General features: G+C 42.7%; 1 protein-coding gene across 9 annotated transcripts in view; it reads right to left on the reverse strand.

The window, feature by feature from the left end:
• The window catches only part of KLHL29 (kelch like family member 29), a 403,118-nt gene that overhangs the window by 284,901 nt on the left and 100,316 nt on the right, over positions 1 to 17,901 (reverse strand). Inside the window, exon 3 of one of the 9 annotated variants that reach the window (XM_072858448.1) lies at positions 14,742 to 14,853. The exons of 7 other annotated variants lie outside the window; for them this stretch is intronic. The gene's annotated coding sequence lies outside the window, so the exon portion shown is untranslated. Of the gene's footprint in view, positions 1 to 3,544; positions 3,646 to 14,741; positions 14,854 to 17,901 lie in introns of all 9 variants that reach the window. One more of the 9 variants, XM_072858447.1, reaches the window with a different exon arrangement.

Below are 17,901 nucleotides of genomic sequence, written 5' to 3' on the forward strand. Positions count from 1 at the left end.
AAAACCTCAGAAACAATCATCAACTCTACACAGAGAATGCAGGACAAAACAAAAATCCCCAAATTACGTATTTAGTAACCAAACAGGAATGCAGATCATGCAAATTTCTGATTACGTCATGTACAGAAGCAATAAGCCACATGGAAAAAATCAATTTCCAAGATTAATAAAATTATCAATTTGGGTCATTAGCAGCAGCTACTTCTTTAAGACAGATACTAGGAACTGAACTGAGACCAAACTCATTACCCAAATGGCTGCCTATCAACCATGAAATGGCAACAGCCTATTGATGATTCAGTTCAGATCTGGGGCTAATGATTTGGGGGTAAAGAGTTATCAATCTCACGATGAGTTCACTGAGCCATTCTTTGCCAGTCATGTGTGTGGGGAAAAAAACCCTATTTCTGTTTCTATTAAAAAACAATGAAAGACATTTTCTACAGCTGATTTGTTATCTGCCCTTTTTTCCCTGACTAACGCCAAGTGCCGGGAAGCCAGGACCTGTTTCCAACCTGTGTGCTCACATACTTACTGCAGTTACAACTCTGAAGCTCCTTTTCCAAGTGTAAGAAAATGTCTGCACATATGCGAGGCAAAGAGTTATTAATTCTTCACAGCTTCAGCTTCGCTATTTTAAAGCTCACACCAGCTTCAAGCTTGGGCATGCTGATGGCAAATGAGAGTTACATTTCTAATTATCTTCTTCCTTACCAAAATAAATAAAATTTACAGATTCAGGGCTATGTATGCACAAAAAAGATACTGCTATTAAGAGACAGGAAGGCTGTGCTAGAACACCCCTAGGCAAACGAAACAATTCCTTTCTCATCCCCCTCTCCTCCTTCCAAAGACCTTCCCATTTATAGCCTGTCACTTACAGACACACTTCCAGCATTTAAAAATACTCCCCGTGTTTGTGGAACCATTTTCCAGAACAAAACGTTATCATTCATCAGGAGCAGAGCTGTTTGCAGTGTGAACAATTCGCTTTCGTTAAGTACCATATGGCCGCCCGTAGGAAAATGCCAACATGTTTCAACTCTACAGCTGGGCCACGGTTCCTTTATTCATCGTGCAGATGGTTGTAATTGACACCACTACTAAAACAGGTCTCGAGCACTTCTGTAGGATCATTAGAGTAATTAGTTATTAAATACAGTCACCATTTTTAGAAAGAAGGTTTTAAGGCTTGGCATGTAAAATGCAATATTTTGCTATAATGAAATAGACAGGCTAAATGTTAAGGGGAGGGGTAAAGCTTATGTGATCCTTTTTAGTATTTTATTAGAGAGGCTATGGAAATTGCTAGAGCAAAGCGAAGCACACAAAATTATTTGCTAAGGAAATCAGCTGAAACCAGGAGTATTCTTAAATAACCTCCTAGCGCAACTGCATACTAAAACTTCTGCACAAAACAAATCCAAAATTCCAGGGGGGGAAGCGAAACTTCACCTATTGTCAAATTTCGAGGCTGAATCCAACCTTAAATGTGGGATGTTAACATTTTGGTTAAGTCCAGAAAAGATGACTATTGATTCCATATTCTTGATACTCTGATGCACATATTTTCAGGATTAAAATCTGAACACGTGGTTTATTTTAATAGAGTTGCAGGGTCAAATTAATACATATTACTGCAGGGCTCCTGCTCAGCTCTGTGAATTTCAGGTAATATATAGCAGGGTTGCAATATATTACCTGGGCTGTGCAGCAAGACAAGATTGGCTAAAGCACCTTTTACTCACAGACCAGCAAAGAAAACTCCTCGTAATAAAAACAGGGTTTGCCTTTGAATAAAATGTTTGGGTAAAGCCTTACGATAAAGCTCAGCGTGAAATGCCACCATTAGAGTAACAAAGTCACATTTAAAACCTCAGAACTCCAGCAAGGAGACAGTCAGCCTTAAAAAGCAGAATTATACATGGCTTCTGAGTGCGGTCTTCAGAGATGAGAGGAGTCAGAACAAGCATGCTGGGATAGCAAAACTGTTACTGGAAATTGTAGTAGCTTCTACTCCAACAAAACCTCAAGTTTTTCGTTACAAACTGAGTACTTGGTGTTCCAGACTCTATTTTCAACATTCATTGCAGGCATAAATCTGTTAAGGATTATCAGACATAAAACAATATTTTCTTTCATGGCTGATGAAAATAATCTAGAATTGAAGTACCCAACAGTAGTCTACAAGTGATGCTGAAAAATAATGTTGACAAATAATGGTATAAACCTCCTCTGAAGAGAACTGGGTTAGAAATCCGAAAATTACTTCTAACCACAAGAAAGGAGAAGAGGGGAATAGCTTTCCAGCAGGTTTTAAGCTAAAGGGTTTCACAAGGGAGCATGGTAAGTTTATGACACGGCTGTCTCTTAGCTGGGACTCGGAGACTTAGGAGCTGTCCTTGGGTTGCATGTTCCCACACATTTCACTTCTCAAATTAGATTCGGTTAAAATACATTACATACAACTTTAATAATGAATATCAGAAAGCCTTTATATAGCACAGCAGACATTAAAGCCATTTACAAAGAAAAATAGATGCCATTAAAGTGAAGTTATTTATCTCGGGTGGCTGCTGTTGTGTGCTTACAGCTGAATCGGTTTTTATGACTCTTTTTCAGATGAACTGTCGAGCAGAGATCCTGAACGCTACGGTCAGGCTGATGGCAGTTATCCTGGGAACAGCAGCTCTAACCCCAGCTAACCTGGCCAAATTGCACTTCTGATGATAACCTTCTGCCCACCTTCGTCCCCCACAGAGTTTCAATCAGAGGTGGCGTTTCTGCGTGCCTGCCCTATGGAGGCACGCAGGGCGGCTGGGTGCTGCTCCAGGGACCACCGTGCCGCTCCTCGATGGGAGCTCCAAGTCTCCCATGTTATGCTGCTGAGCCAAATGATTGCCACCTATACAATTTATACAGTTTGTGCAAATTCTTCTTGAAGTTATACATTCACTTATTAAAAATTGCTAATTTTTTGTGTCTTTGCATAAAAAGGGCTTTTAAATGTAGATTTTCAGCTTTGCATATTAAACTTTGTTAGCAAGTCTCAATTCCCCAAGCAGAAAATTATGGCAGGATTTTTAGCATAAACACGTATTTCTCACATGCAGGAGCTGAACTGCCTAATCTAAGAAGTATCAGTTCTGGGTATTCTACTATTTACTTGGAAGCTATTATGTGTTTTTCAAAGTTTCTAGCAACTTTCTATCAAATAGGTCTCAAGAGCTTATATGGTTATGATAATCAATATTAAACAGAGCTATCGTGGTAGGAGAATTCTAATATTCAAGCCACCCTTTCTTCCCTTAGAAGAGGCTAGGGAAATCAATACACCATCACTAAGAAGGGGTTACCATAAATTACCAACTAAGCATTAGATTTCTATGCAATGTCGCAGTTATGAGGTTGAATAAAATCCTTCAGTATATAGGAAAAGCGTAGAGAATTAGTAAAGCCAGTACTACTGGCTCTGTTTTAAAACAGAGAAATTAAATCAAGAAGTATTCACTAAATAAAATCTGCAAATGCACAGAAAACTTGCCTTATAAATGACAGACTTCAGACTTAAGAAACAGAATCTATCTTATCGAGAAGAAGGTTAGCAGGGGAGTTGATCGTCGTCTCTGAAGACAGCTCTTTAATCTATCGGAAAATTCAACGGGAAGACAAAACTAAAATTAAAACCAAGACAGAAATGGTTAATACACATTAAACACTGGTTGGTTTCATGTGGTAATTAATCACCAGGAAAAAAACCATAAGGATGGTGTGAATTTTTGATCGCTCAGAATTTGTAAACCAGGCAAGTTAATGTCCTAAAAGATCTGCTATAGCTCAGACAGAAATTAAGGGTTTGAGGCAGAGATTACCAGGAAAGTACATTAGACTTTCTAATCATTACAAAGTTGATTAGGTTTGTGCTTTGGGATTTGGATCAGGCCCTCAAAAATAGATTGTGAGGCATTTTGTTGTTATTGGGGTTTTGGGGTTGGTTTTTCTTTTTGGTCTTTATTATTCCTATTGGGAAGTTAATGCAGAAACTTATTAAAATGCCTTCAAATCCTATTTCCCATTTCTAGTCTGAACTTTACTCACGATACATTTATACTTGTTTGTGTACCGCTAACACAAACTTAATTCACACGGTGCAAAAATAGCTGAGATAGAGACAAAGCAAGCCAGGTTGTTAGCTGGAATTTGAACAGTTCATTAAAGGATGAAGATCCACCAGCAGTGACCAGACATAACGACCCAAGAGCCCTTCCCAGCCCGGCATTCCCAGGCATTACAGCCTGAAAACTTCATGGAGAATTTCAACATCTCTCTGCTCTCTTAAATTTATGTCTACTCTATTAGACACAAAGCAGCGAGGCATATTCACCTCTGCATCTTCAGGTTGTTGAGGTATAATTGACAATTAGACAACCTGCAGAACGGCACTCAGACCATGGAGGAGGAGATTAGAAGGGGAAGGAATAAGATCATGTCTCAAGCAAGCAAGTTAGTACAGGAAATAATAGGGAAGGAGCCCAAATTTAGACCCTTGTTACCTGAAGATCCAGGCTTAGTATTCTGACATTATTAATTTCAAATTCAAGGTCTAATTGACTCCCAGGCAATGCAACTTTCTTATTGATTGATGGAGTGAACAAGGCTTGAAATCAGCAGGGAAATGAAAGAGTTAACACAAAAAAAGCCAACTGAAAAAAAAATATATGGTACCATTATGGCCCCTTTATAATGTCAGAAGGAAGTTGTTAGGCTGTCATTCCACAGATGTTCATCCACACATATACAAGAACACAAACAAATCTCATGGGATCCCTAACTTCATGTGTGGCATACATAAACGTTAAAATTCTTCCATCATCACACATTTCCCCTTCCTCCTGCTGCGATAACAACACAGGGAATAAAAGCACGCCACTTCCAAAAAAAGGATTAATCGAGCTCAGGAAACATGGACTAGCCTATGAAAAAGCCTATGAAAAAGCACTGCTGTCCTGGAAATGCACAAGAAAAACTATGCTGAAATTACAGAGGAAAAAATACTAGCTTATATCGGGTACAGCAATTATTCTTAAATACTACAGGTCTACAGATTCACATCTGTTCTGCTGGATTTTTCTTTGTCTTTAAAAGAAGAGAATGGCAACAATTTTACTATATAATTATCTTCTTTCCCTTCAACAAATGTTGATTTTTTTTAATTGCAGGTAAAAAGACAAAGCTCAGCCATTTAGGCAAAATAGCTTAGAATTAATTTCCTATTTTAAAACACTAGCAAACAGTAATAAGCTTCTTTGCAAAAGTTTCCAGAGACTAACATCTCTTTGTCCTCGCTGCAATACCGCAAAGATCATCTGAGAAAGAAAATGCTTCTTGTTGTACTTAGGACACAAGTGGTAGAATCAAGGAGAATTTCTCATCAGGAAAAGTTTGGAAGCAGTTTTTGTACTTTTTAATGTAGGAAATTAGGGAGGAGAGTTGTAAATCATATCTCCAAATTTGGCCATTTCATGAAGTTGTGTGGTTGCTCATGAGAGCAGACTGCAAGAGTAAGTCCTCAGATGACTTCAGCTACCCTGTCGTAAAAACCACTATTTCTAGATAGCAAAAGATGCTCTCGTCAGTGAAAGAAAAGCTGCAGCTGGAAAAAAAATTCCCTGTAGGAAGGTTCACAGAAAAGACTGTAACAACAGTTGACTGGAAAATGAGAAAAGTATTTTGGTGAAGAAAAATCTACATTGCCTGGGATGAAAAAGCAGCTGAACCCCAAACCTGGTTGCTTCTTTGGTTCACATACTCCCAGTGTGTTGCTGTATGTCAATTTGATCCGCTACAAATTTTGCACTGCCTCTCCTTATGAGTTTATTAACTTCAAATCCTGTAGCAGTTGGGGCTGTATGAATAATTAGGTTTAGAAACAAAACTGGTGGTTGACCAAAATAAAACATAAAATATAAAGCAAAAAAAATATTTTCCTTTTTATAAGAAAATGTTTGGTTTGGGCTCAGTTTTACTAAAAACAGAGATGCTCCTGGATAACTCCCACCCTTTCTTGGGTGGGTGCTTCCCTGTTTTCTCTTTTGGACACATCTCTACTCCACATAAAGCAGGGTGAAACAGCCAGCGGCACCACTGACGGCCCTAATCCTGCGGCAGTGAAAGTCTCTCATTCGCTCCGACCCTATAAATGCAGAAACACCTTATGGAAAGTGGAACAGCTTTACTGGCAGAGATTGACAGAGGCTGTCTGGTGCTCGCAGTGCTCTGCCGAGAGGCGTGAAATCTCCCTTCGCATCCCATCACAGACCCACACGGAGCAACCGCCTCCGTCTGGCTGGGTTGGTTTTTTTATGAATGGCACTGAAACTGCCTTTTTGTTAGAGATTTTGCTCAACCCAGTGGTGTTGACAGTACCCACACCAATTTCTAGAGGTGTAAGGCCAGGCAAGGAGGCATCGGCATGCTCTGCAGCATGAAAGTCAAATTTGTAACCTCCTTCCTTGCAGCAAGAGCGTAGAGATGTGAGCTCAGCATACCCTCACGGCAGGTGGAAAAGCTGAACATCCAACCAACCCAAAATCTCTAACAAAAGCTAATAAGACTTGGAGAAATTCTGATGTGGGGCTGGCGGTGTTGTCCAAGTTTTTGACTAAGGGGAAGTAATAGTCTTGTAGATCGAGACGTAGAGGGACCGTGTGAATTTTACTTGGCAAGAGGTTACACTACCGAGGAGCAAATCCTTTTGTAGTGGCTTGTAATGCTGAGCTAGGCTTGAGCAACAGCAGTGTTTGTTTTCATGTCTTGTGATAAAATAAAAGACCTACTGGTCCATGTCAAACCTCCAAAATTAGTGAAAAGGAAAAAAAAAAAAACCAACACCCTGAAAAAGGGGATTAGAAACTGCAGTCCTTCTGCAATATTGCCTAAAGCTATTTGAAAGTTACAATTGTAACTAATCAATGACTGCAAACAACCTTCTCCTTAACAAGAATGATGAGCTCAGGAGAGCTAAAAATAATACTCAGATATTTTAAATCTGAATTTTCACTTTAAAAGGCCATTACTGAAAGTCAGCAGCACACAGACTGGAGAAAAATCTTCACACGGTCTAACAACTTGATGAGTCTTTTAACGAATGACCAAGTCTGCTGTTCGCTAGAATTAAATCTTCCTCTTCATGTTTGGTTTTTCTTGAAGCAGTGGAGATGAGACTGAAAATAACAATAAAAAAAAAAGGCAGAGCAAAAAAGTATCTGGGAAACATGAGTAAGAGAAAAACTACTGGATAGTTCACTGCTTTTAATTCACGGTGAAGTATTTATAGATGCTAAGGGTCACTGGTAGTCTCACTAGTAAACAACAGCAGCTGGTTGAAATTGTACCTCTAGAATTTCATTCATTTTACTGCTGACAAATAAACTCAGTGAATCAATGCCAATGTAATATAGTGGCTGCATAGAAATGTTAAAAAAAAAATCCCAGTTTAAAAAAACCCAACTCTCAGGAATTACGAAGGGAAAATGCCATTAAGAGCAGATCTGACCCCATCCACGTCACTTGGATTTGACTCCTTCTATATTTAAAGGCTTTCTAGTAGCTAGTTTTCTGCCTTGCAGTTGTTTTGGTTTTTTAAAGCAGTCACAAAAATATGTATTTCTGCCTGTATTTTTTGTACAAGAATTAAACCATCAACGTTGCTGACGGTTCCCTCCCTGCTTACTCACTGGTATCTCCTTATAACCCGCACTCATGACCTCACTGTCTCCCTCACACCCAAATTAGCAGCACGTTACCTGATAGGGAATCTCACGTTTCATTATTTAATAGGTTTGTGTTCATCATCCACTACAGCCACCTGCAGTAAGGCCCCAACAGCAGTGATACAGTCCCTTCTGGAAGCACTCAGCCTCTCACCAGTGAAAAAACCCGCCCTGTAATGTACATCTGAAGCACAAATATGTGAGTAAACAAGTAGAGTGACCAGTGGCTGCCATCGCTGCCATGCACATAGCCAAAGCACGTGAAGACGGCAGCTTAAGAAATATGGGATGCCTTACTCTGACGTTGATGCTCATGGGGTTTTCTAAAAATGACCTGCAGCTTAAAGCACTTGTTTTCAGATGCAGGAGAAAAATAACCATCGGAGAGTCCCTCTCCAATGTAATTTTATTGGCAGAGTTAGGTTTTTTATATGTATGTGTGTGTATATGACACAAAGAGAACTAAAAATAAATAAAAATAGTTATTTATACAGCTTGAATCAGCTACTAAAAAGCAGAAATCTCCTTTGTGCGGCTGTATCACCACCTCCGTGAGAAGCCACAGCGTGAGTCTGACCACCACTTAGATCCTCACTCAGCTCAGGGAAATCCAATCCAGCAATTTGGCGTCACCTGAGCCCATCACAGGAGGTTTTCGTCTGGAAGCAGCTTCCCTGCATCAAATCACAGCGCTTTATGGTAGGACAGCATCTCTCTGTAAGATGCTGAGCAAATAGATACTTTTCTTTCACAGGAAAAAAAAAATGATGCTTCTGTGTATGTGAATAAAGGTCAGGTTACAGATACAGTTTGCAGTCTTCAAGCTGTGAAGTCTCACAGGGCACTGAAAAGGTTTCCTGGGATGCCCAGACCAACCCATCCCACGCCCATCCCATCCCATCCCATCCCATCCCATCCCATCCCATCCCATCCCATCCCATCCCACTAGTTTGACGCTGCCACACATGTGGTTTGGCAGGAGGCAGAGCGCTGCCGGAAAGCTTGGCACCGGGAAAACCTCATGAGAAAGTGGCACAAGAGCACGGTGCCACATGTGCTCTGGCAGCTCTGACCTCTCTGCATTGCTCCCCAGCGGTGCGAGGAGCAACGATGCCCTGACTTTTGCTTTTATAGACATCAGCTTCTGGAAAAGTCTGGCATCATTTTCCCATCCTCTCATGCAAGCCACTTTCTGGGTGTGGAATTTTTTTTTCTTGCTTTGTTTTTATCCTGCCCTTCCCAGAGCTTATACCGAGAGATATGAACTGAAGGTTTGACTGCCAACAAACTTGCACTGCGCTTTGCCCAAGCAAGTAGGCACAAATAAATTGGTTTTACGGGTGCACAGCCAGGGTGGTGCAGAGGGTAGACCTGTTGGCTCTGCACAATTCGGGCCATCCCTCTAGCCTTTCTCTTGTGTAAATCTGGCAGAGTGAGAGCAGGCGGGGAGCAACAACTGCGCTGCCAGGCTCCCCGTGGCTGCGGCACAGCAATCCTCCCTGTGCCACCAGGGAAATGACAGTGGCAACAGCAATGGGCCACTCCATCCCACACAGGCATCGGCTGCCCCACAGCACCCACACCTCCTTTGCAGCAATAAGCCCGCTGCATCAACACTGTCCTTTCTGCTGAGACTGAGAACCAGTCCGGCTTGCACCAAGCAAGCTGTGGGGCTTCCCTTCACTCCCACGCAGCAAGAGTCCTGTAAAATCAGGCCCTGGGCACAGGCAAACAGCAGCGAGCTTAAAGGCTGCATGGCTGCACTACAGCCATCTGGCAACCGGTCCCCATCGCAGAACAGGCGGCAGGACCTGATGGGTGCAGAGAGAATCAGCGTCACGCTGCAGATTATTCCCTGGCTTGCAGGATTTTAGGCCACTAGACCATGCTGTGCCTGGCATTACTAAGCTGCTCCTGAGCTGGCCCGAGGTCAGAGTGGGCACTGGCTTCTCAGCTGTCCCGACGGCAGGCAGCAACCGGTACGGAGCAAGCACCAACTCTGCACCATACCCAGCGTAGGGTCTTCCCAGAGCATCATCTAAATTAAGAGACCAAGGGCAGAACCCTAAAAACCACTCTTAGGTAGCCAGGAGCGAGTACTGACACAGAGCCAGTGCTGAGCAATCATTACCTGGCCCAAATATTGCACCAGCCACCTTTTGAAAGCACACATGTAAAATAAACAAATTAACAGGATTCTCATTCCTTCCTTTCTCCCTCTCCCCCGTAGGATGAGAAGCCCCAGGTCAGAACTAGCATTGCCCACACAGCAGCCCTAAATGCAGGGCATTAACATGCTCACAGAAAATGTGGTATGGACGTATTTTTAAGAGAATGTGCATTTTTTGATCACATGGACCTGCTGAAGACACAGATTTGCTGCACAGTGCAAACACACTTCATGAGATTTTAGTGCCTATGTTGGAGGTTCGCTGTTTGTACGTGGGCTGTTGAGCTCGACTCTGTAATTTTACCTTAATAACTGGATTGAGGTACAAGAAAAAGAAGCTGGGACCCTCTTTATATATTCTCTCCCTGTGATGCAAGACAAAACCAACATTAGCATGTTTCCTGTTACAAATTACTTGGCATGATGGTTTTCATAGAATCATAGAATGGTTTGGCTTGGAAGGGACCTTTAAAGATCACGTAGTCCAACCCCCTGCCACAGGCAGGGACATCTTCCACTAGATCAGGTTGCTCAAAGCCCCGTCCAACCTGACCTTGAACACCTTCCTCATAGCAATGGTCCTGCACCTTTACATGTCCAACATGCATATTAGATAGGATAGCACATACAAACAAGGTTATCTCTGATGAGGGTTAATCAAGAGTAAAAATTTCTCAATTACAAGACTTTTCCTATCTTTTACTTAGAGAAGCGAAGTTCCAATGCAATTCTTCACTTTTGTGCTTTTCAAACACATCATCAGTTACATCATGTTCCACAGCCACCTCTGGAACGTGGGGCAGCTCGCTGTGCCACCGCGGGTCCCCAGCGGGCGTCCACCATCAGGGTCCCTGTTCCTTCACATGGAGAACGTGGCACACAAGGGATAGTGAACACGGTGCCAAGCCACTTCCAGGACAGGCACTGTATGCGAGAGCTGGGAAATGCTACTAAATCCTACAAAATATAGTGCCCAGGACAGCTCACCGCCCATCTAAGCCATGTGTGTGTTGGTAGCAGACTGGGGACTGTCACCCAGGGGACCAACCCTGACAGTGGTACCGTTCACCTAGAAGCAGCCGCTTCTGGTGAAAAGCAGGGTTTTATAATTGGATTTCCCCTTGTACAACACTTCCATTTGTGGAAAAATTCAGGTATTTTCCATTTTGCAATTCTATTATCTTTGTAATTCTGCCATATGCACATTACTTATTTATTTGTTTATTTATTTACAAGGTATAGCATGAGCTGGAAGCTCTCTGTCCCGCATCCTCCCTCTGGAGGAACACCCATCACAGTCTCCGATGCGCTTTTGCTGGCTACGGCTGAAAGGCTGTAATTCATCCCTACTTTTCTTGACCTTTCTGCCACTTTACTGCCTCTGATATTTTCCTCTCCCTTGTCTTGCTTCCCCTCCTAGCCTTGCTTTCTCAGCATCTTCTCAAAGAGAGAAGATGAGCAGGGGAGGCTTTTCAGAGCCAGAACCCAGAGGGACCGGAGGAGACCAAGAGCAGATCATGGACAGCCACCACGACTCAAGTGTGGGCTCAATGCTTCCAAATCATTAGAGAGGGGACACGTGTAGCCACACGTATGGGGTACGGGACGGCTCATGCGTATGCAACTCCTGGTCCGCGTGCACAGCAGCCAGGTGTGCGCTTCAACTTATGCTAAGGAGGACTTGAGCTCAAGGACTCTAATTTTTTATTTCCCACTGTGCCTAACCTCAGCAAGGCGAGTGCTGCCTTCTCATGTTTACAAGGGAGAAGAGGCAACAAAAAATACAAATGGCCACTTGTGGGATGCTTCAAAGCTACCAGACTCTGCTTTTATATGGAAAATACAGAAAAGAAGATAGGTCGAAAGAGGACGACAAGTGGAAGGTAGCAAATTCAGGAGCAGGGAAAGAAAAGGAAAAAAAGTTGGGAGAAGGTGGTAGAGAGCAGAGCATGAACTGCAGCTGGGTGAAATCCTCTCCGAATCCATCAGTGCAGTGGGCGAGACTGTGAATTTGAGAGAGGTTATCAGAGAACACTGAAAGTGCAGGACGACATGCGATGGGAAAGTAAATTTGCTGTTAAAAGTAGCTACCAAGAACTTGAAAAGCAGGAAACCAGTGGGGGATCTGCAGTTTGTGCCTCATGGCTTCACAGCCACAGGGAAGTAGCAGAGGAAAAAGGGGAAAATCCCGGTTAACGATGACTGTGAAGGGAAGTTATGTCAAGCAAAAAGGAGAAAAATAGCCCAGGATGTTTAAGTCACAGAATATTCAGGAAAGAAACCTACAGCATGGAATAAAACAGTGATCAGAGAAGGAGATCAGAAAAGAAAGAGTGCAAAAACACCCAGGTCCAAGAAGTGGCCATTTTCAACAAGAGAAAACTCATTCAGCTTTGAAGGTCAGGTCAAGGCCAAAGAGTAAAACCAGAAGACATCAGGGAAGAAATGGCATAGCGAAAATCAGCAGAGAGCCAGGAGGGAAAGTGGTGCCAATGGACAAAGTTACAAGAAAATTAGAGGGATGAGGAACCAAGCGTGGTGCTGAGGAGGAGGAGAAACGGGGTGCCGAAAGCAAGCAGTGGTAAGAGCTTCTGAACAGAGCAAGAGCTAGAGAGAGAGAGGTGCTCACCGACATCTGCACGCAGCACAAACCTCAGCCTGTGCCGGAGAAATATTTCATTGTTCCAGAAGAGAGAATTTCTTCTGGTACCTGATATGATTTCCTTCCCTTCTGAATACAGAATAGAAGCACTTTTAAATAGGATTTAAACCTAGCAGTAGAAAGTGTTAATATTTATATAACTAAGTGGCCTTAAGCCAATGGAAACACTATACACTGAAAAATATGTGATTATCTGATATTTGATAAAGATGTTAGAGGTTACCAAGTTTTTAAAATGACTTTATGTCATTAAATAATGATTCTTTCAAAATCAATGAAGAGCAGACACTAGCTGAGGGCATTAATTAGCATGGCCTTCTTTGAAGTATAAAAAAGTCCCGTGGTCCACCTTCCAGAATTGGCCATGGGTACTTACAGACTAACCTGCGGACAGGCGGTAGCTCTGGTCGCAATTGGCAAGTGCGCAGCAAAACCCAGCCAGGCTTGTTGGAAACTGGACAAACAGCAAGCCTACTTTTAGTTCTTGCACTAGACTGCATTTCCCAAAACACCTGTATCGTCCAAGAACCTCGAAGAAGAGACCAGGATCTAGAGCAAATTGCTACAGCAGCAACATGAGCTTGCAAGTCTATGGGAACAAGAGGAAAAATATCTATCTTCCTTAGCTTCTGGGAAAATAAAAAAGCTACATACAGCAAAGGAAAAGAAAGAATGAGGATGTAGATGGAAGAATAGGTCAGAAAAATCTTGCCGTACAAACTTTTTTCTTTTTGTTTTGTTAGTAAGATTTTTTTATTTTTTTCTTAATAATAGATGTGATTTAGATGAAAAGGCTCTCAACCTGCCCCTGGATATCCCTCTTCGTCTACTGAGTAAACTCAAGCCCCTCCATGCATCTGCTCACCAAACTGTTTTGCAGGAGGAGAAGCATGAAGTGCTTTGCCCGGAGGGACCGGGGCTACAGCTCCAAGTCAGAACCCCTGGCTCCGGCATTGTGTTTCCTTGTCACACCACTGTGCTCTGCTTGCAGCTGAGTATAATGCACTAAAATCCTAATCTCTAAAGCACTGTGTGCCAGCGCTTCGGAGATCAGCATTTCAGTCGATTTTACTTCGCTGCTGCCATTGCACACAAGAGAGTGGCACAGCAGGGGAAAAGCAACACAATATGCAGAGATGGAGAGGCACACACGGCTGGGGAGGGGTAGGGGGCAAGAGCATGGTAATGCAATATAAAGGGGTGGGAAAAATAAAAGAAAGATATGAGGAAAAATAGGACTATCGTGCATGAATAGGAACCTTGGGCCCTCTCCTTCCCAGCAACCCTAACAGCAGGATGTCTCCAGCCACAATAAATCCGCTGTTTTCTGAGCAAGGATTTGAATGACCTACAGAATTTTTTCAATTTCTTTCCTTGAAAAGGGAAAGATTAGGAAATCTCCGCTACAAGCCTCCTATGCATCTGAGTATCTGTGAATATTTTAAGATGACTTCCCTCCTGCCTCTACCATGTGCTTTAAAATTAAAAACAAAATGATACTGCAGAGGCTGGAAGAGCTGAAATCTGACTCAGTACTATCCGAGTGCAGGCTACACCGTCCCCTAGACCCAGTCTGGCACGGTGCACACAGGGACACGAGCACTCAACTGACCGTGCAGAGCACTTCCAAGTTCAAGGCACAATGGTCACAGCTAAAGGAAAAAAACAACCCCTTAAAAAAACCCAACCAAACACTAAAAAAGTCAAGAGGATCAAAAATAACTGGGCAGTAATTTTAATATTACGGAGTTCACGGCACGTTAAGTATTGATAACCGCTCAGGGCAAAGACTCGTTGCCATCAATCAGAAAAGCAGTGTAATTTAAGACAGTATTTTGGCCTGTCAACTTTGACAGCATCTTAACGTCTTTGCTAAACCACTAAGGGCAATCTACGTCACCAAAATCTACTTCACGGTACCTGTGTCAGGCTCGAGTACCGTTACATAGGATTAGTGTTATACACTGATAATGCTCTTTGCAGTGAAAGCTGATTGAACTTTGCCCCTTAAGAGTGTTTAGAGTCTAGTGGTCTGCTAACCCACATGGGTTTGCCCATGGTTCTGCCATTACGAACAGGCAGAGAGCATCTCGGTCTCCTGAGCCTCTTCTGCAAACTCCTCCTCATCCTCACTTACCTGTCACGTAGGTAGGGAAATATTCATCATCCGCACCCCAGAAGCCATTTAATCACTGATTTGGAAGTTGCTGTGTAAATTGTGTATCAGCTGATGTCCCTTTTGAGTAACGCTGCAGAAGAGGAAGCTTAAATTACCTTTTATATTTGGGTGTTTTGACAGACGTGCTCTTGCAGATTTACTGGCTGTGGTTTAATACATTATTGCTCTGGCCTTCTGCAAAGGTTACTGTTCTCAGATCAACAGCGGCCAAATGGGATGTGTGTCTCTGACTCAGCAACCACAGCAAATGCTAGCAAAGGTGGGCTTGCATTAACATATCGACTACAGAGCACCGGCACTGAGATACCAATATGGTAGCTGCTACAAGAGCAGAAATTATTAGAGATGCATGGTGAAAACATCTGAAAACCTTTGCAGCAAGGTGCATCAAAACCCAGCTGCCAGGCGGGAAGCCAAAATTTCTGGGGGAAAGTTGGTTTACAGTGTTCCTACCTCTCCCCAACCTCTAGTGTCTTGTTCTCATCCTTGCACGTCACCATGTTGTCCCCTGGTTTGAGCTGTTGCAAACATCTGTGGGGTCATTCTGCAAAGCGGTGAACTAAGGCAGGTAGAAAAAAACCCACCAGTCCTCCCCTCCTCCCTATGCTGAAGGATTATTTTTAGCACAAACCAGCTGATAATCTGGTTCACGGCATGTCTCAAACTACAGCATCAGCACAACTGAACAGGCAGCCTGGAAAGGCTGCAGGGAGAACGAATACACGGAAAAAGGGTGAAGTCTTTAAACCACTGCTGCTGCTGAGGCTTTTGGACTGCAAAATCACAGCTTGACTGGCACCCCTAAACTGCCAAATAATCCATTATCCAATAATAATTGAATAATCTAATAATAATAATCCAATCTAAACAATCCAATCCAGAATTCCAAAATTTCTTCAACTCCTGATACTCTTCATTCCATGTAGATGTTTTTGAGATTAAGACTACAACCAGTGGTGGAGACAGTAAGCACAAACCAAGATGACTTTATAGGGAAAGAATTAGCCAGCAGTCTAACGCTGAAGGAGAAGGATTTACATTTGAAGACATCTCACACATGGTATAAATGTCAATCCTTCCTTCCAGCCCCCCTTCCTCCCAAAGTCACTGGAAAACAAAACAAAACACAAAAAAAATTCAAAGAAGAGAGGAAGCTAAAAGTGGAACCAAACCAAACCAAACCAAAAGTAAATAAAAAAGTTTCACTTGACTCCCCTGGGCACGGAACGGCAGGCCTCGCAATAATGAGAGTGAGGAATGAAATTTTAAAATGAATGCAAGTGGGAGAAACTGCAGAGAAAATTGAGACAGAGTTTCACTGTTATTTATCCCAGACAAAGTGTACATGTTCAGCTCTAAGCAATCCGCAGCACGGGAACGACACCAGGATGGAGCTCCAACACAACTAATCTTCCTTTTCTATTCCCTTCTGTGCTTTTGAGGAGGAAAGGGGAGAGAAAGCAATTTAGTGTAGTGATGCAAGTTGTTTACTTCTCTGTACCTGCTCAGATATGTTGGCTGAAATATACTTTGGGAGGTGCAAGAGGGAAGGAAAGAGAGAGGGAAGGAAGAAGAGAGGGAATTACAGGAGTAGAAAGAAGAGAAAATTGTAAGACAGGCCTCCAAATTTTGCCACTACCCAATGGTTCACGCAAGCAGCATCCGTATGGCCAACAGCATGCTAGCAAAATCACATGGGTTACCCAGGACTTACTGTGCTTGAACCATTTAAGCTCTGGCTCATTTTAACGCAGTGGAAATGCTCAAACGAGCAGCTTAGATGGCAGATCTAATGGGGCACCGTGGGCCTGGCCCTAACCACGGCCCTAACCACTGCCGGGGCCCTAACTCCTGCTGAGACGGGACGTGCTCAAGCAGTTGGGTAATTCAGCTTACGGCACGGCCGTGCACGCAGGCATCCTTACCCTTTGCGGCTGGGGATACGGAGGGAGGCTGCCGGTCACCCTCCACTCCCAGCTCAGATCCCTGTGACTGCAAAGGGAAGAAGGGGATGGAGAAGATGGAGGACGGGAATGTTTATTAGCAAATACTGGCTCGTTTCTCCTGTCATTCTCTAAAGCTTTCTCCTTGTCCCTAACGAAACCTAAATGGTATTACAAAGGCAGAGAAGGTCTCTTAGGTTAAGAAAACAACAAAACCTACCCAAGTCACTAACTTCTTACTGCTTTATAACCCCCTCATTAGAGCTGATACATCAACATTTACATGACAGAACCCTTTTTATTAGAAGCAAACCATTCTTCAAACACATTAACAACCATCACCTATGTACTCAGTAGCTCTTTGTAGTTTGCCTAACACTTCAAAATGTGTTAAAATCACACATAAAAGTTATAGTAGCCTAACGTTCAGGAAATGAGTCTTTTAAAGGTTTAATTCAACCACTAATGGATTTTCTCCCGAGTTAGGAAACATTTATATATTGCTGATTTACTGCAGGTGTGGTAACTGAATTTGGACTTACACATACCAGCTGCAAGCAAATCAAGGAAGAGGCTTCATAAATCAGTTTAAGGCACTGTAGGCTTCATAGTGCTTGGACTGAGACAGAATTTCCCCACACAAGCACACAAAACAAATGGGAGTTTATCATCTTCTCTGTCACAGCTCATAACTTTTAAAGGTTAGAAATCAAAACACCACTGCAGTGGAATTTCATACATTTGAATGGGATGGACATAAGGCATCCCAGAAAATTATTTATATCATCCCCTCTTCACATAACGAAAGAATGGAGAATGCAATGCTTGTGACAAAAGCATTGACTAATTGCATTATTTGGTAAATACCTTCCCTTGAAATTTCTCTGGATAGATCAAGATTCTTGACTTTCTCTTTGTTTTACAGAGACTGTTCTCCAGCAACTATTCCGCCTTTTTAAATGAATCTTCCAACGCACACTGTGTTTTGCAGGGTTTTTTTCAACAAGTTGCACTGGCTCGGAGTCAGACATTGTAAGACAAGAAGCCACAGTGACTTTATCCAAGAAATATGAGGTGGCAGAGATCCAGTACGCCCAGCACTCAAGGTGAAAGAACAGCATGGAAAAAGATTCACAAATTAATTGTCAATTATGGAAGACTGCCGGAGTGAACAC

Source organism: Ciconia boyciana, chromosome 3 (genome assembly GCF_034638445.1).
Source record: "Ciconia boyciana chromosome 3, ASM3463844v1, whole genome shotgun sequence".
Classification (NCBI taxonomy): Eukaryota; Metazoa; Chordata; class Aves; order Ciconiiformes; family Ciconiidae; genus Ciconia; species Ciconia boyciana.